Source organism: Montipora foliosa, chromosome 3, assembly GCF_036669935.1.
Source record: "Montipora foliosa isolate CH-2021 chromosome 3, ASM3666993v2, whole genome shotgun sequence".
Classification (NCBI taxonomy): domain Eukaryota; kingdom Metazoa; phylum Cnidaria; class Anthozoa; order Scleractinia; family Acroporidae; genus Montipora; species Montipora foliosa.
In genome coordinates, this window is record NC_090871.1 from 53953513 (window position 1) to 53956012 (window position 2500).

Genomic DNA, 2500 nt, shown 5'->3' on the forward strand with positions numbered 1-2500 from the left:
AGGGATTCGACTTCATGATCTTCATAGTCGATTAACCGTTTACAAGGAAAGTGAGCATCAATATATGCACAGACACCTCCTCTTTGTCTGACCAATCGATCCCTTCTAAAACAAACATAATTATGGAGATTGCAGGCAGAGTCCGAAATCGAATCATTTAGCTATGTTTGCGTCAAGCATATTATTCCAGGTCTTAGGAGAGCGGTGATTGAGTGTAGCTCATCCAATTTAGGCTGTAGATAGATTATCAAGAAAGACCCTCTCTTTTCTCTAAAATGATGCAAAACAAATGTGTCAAAAACATTGAACTTTTTTTGAAAGTGCTGTGAAACGCAAATTGAAGCAATTAAGGTGGCTAAGGCCACCTGACACAGACAAGCAATTCAACCAATCAGAACGCGAGGCACGTACGTGAGGCCACCGCTAAGGAGACGCGGGAAAATGCGTGTGAACTTCTGATTGGTCAACAAGCTGGCAAGACATTCCTTCCACTAAAAAAACCATGGCGAGATTTCTTTCGAGAATTTAAAAGAAAAACAATCTGGTTTATAGCGACAAATAAGTTTGCAACGTTATTGCCTGCGCATAGGCTCTCTCCTCTCGGCCCACTGAGTCCCACATCTTTCTTCAACGCGCCGGGAGGAGAGATCCCGCTCGCAGGCGAGAACCGGTAAAACTGAGAAGTGTCCCGGTGGAAATAGTAGGTAATTGTTAAAACCTGAGTCATACTTGCTTCTTGAGCAACTAGATGCTTCTGTGAAGCATACACTGCGTTGCCTGTGGTACGTGCTACAGAAACTCAGAAGGCACTGAATTGTGTGGTATTGAAATACAGCATTCCAGTCTCTGAAGAATAACAAATAACAGAGAAGTGAAAAACATTGGCTTCTGGGCTGACATGTTGATAATTTTCAAGTTCCCTCACAACTTCTTTTCACCACAAGTGTGCCCTCTGAGCATCTGAAAGCTTTGTAATACTAAACTTCACTGAAGTCAAGCCCTGTTTCGCGGGGTTAGGGTTAGGATGGGAGACCAAAACAATAAACCTCTCATAAAAACAGAAACATCTGACCGAAAATACTATTAACGCTAACAAATGCGAACTCAGCAAGGTACAGATTCTGTTACCTTGCTTTATGCAAAACAAATATTGATGAAAAAGCAAATAACTATTGATACACAGTTTTCAGAAAGAGCAGAAGGAAGTTTCCCGGACGGCCGATCGAGAATAAAATATTTACGACATGAAAACAACATTAATTTTGAACCGTGAATATAGAATATAAAAAGTTACGATCAGCGACAAACATTTTGGGAGATTTTTGCTACGTTCAAGTAAATTGCAAAATCGAAAGTGACATGGCCGGAATTCAGCGGGCGCCGTGATTAAGTTACCGCGGCATGTTTACTCGCCAAACAGTGAAGCGTCTGTGTCAAATGATGGCAAGATACCGGGTTTTTGTAAGTTTTTTTTTTCTGTCAAGTGTTATAAAGTATGAGCGAAGTCAAAACAAAGATCACAATCGCCCAACTCTTGTTTATGCAAAGTCAAAATTTACTCTCCAAGACGCGTACGACGTTATTTATCACCAGGTAATTCCATCATTTTGGAAATAGCAGCTACTTTATTATTCATCTGCGTCACAAGTTTTCACTGATTTTGGGGCTCATTTTGTTGAAACTCAAGCACGCTTCCAACAGGCCTGTGAACCCTTCCTGCTTACAGAGCAATACTAAAAAACCTCTCCCATATCACATTTGAACCTTAAGCTCGAAAATTCAATACACAACATGATATTATAATTCACAAAGGCAGAAAATACCACAGAATCCTTTTCCAGCGAAATATTTATTGAAACAAACAACATATTTGCTCTTAGAGGCGAAAACCTCTTCCTATTTCATTGCGTGCGTGAAGACAAGAAACTCAATCGTGTCAAATTACCATGTACTTCAGGTAAATATTATAGCTCACTTTGATTTCGTCTCGACGGGCGATAGATTGTTGTCGAAGTCCAGTGCTCGTCGCTTTTGAGATTCCTGCCTATTTTATCCAACTAACTTTCCATTATTGAGCTTCATAAGGGTATATTTTGTTTAAGGATCCACTAAAACGCCATTCGCGTTACATGACTTTCGACGCCATTGCAGGCTAAGTTAATGATTCTACTGTGTCCACCAGAGAAATCTACGCAGTTCCACTACCCTCTCGATCCTAAGAAAATACGCGCAGAAGGCTCTGTCCACAAAGACACCACTTACCAGGGGAGTGACAGGCAAGACTTTTACCGACACGGAAAAAAAAAAAAAAAAAAAAACTAAAAAAAAACAAAAAAAAAACAAACAAACAAACTAAACGCAGACCTTGACTGGGTTTGCCATGAGGCAACCCAGTAAAAACAAACATGATGTGCTTTCTAGTGGAACTAATTTCCTATTATATCCACAGAACCCTCCAATAAAAATAATGCCAAGCACACAAGACTCAGATAAACATTTC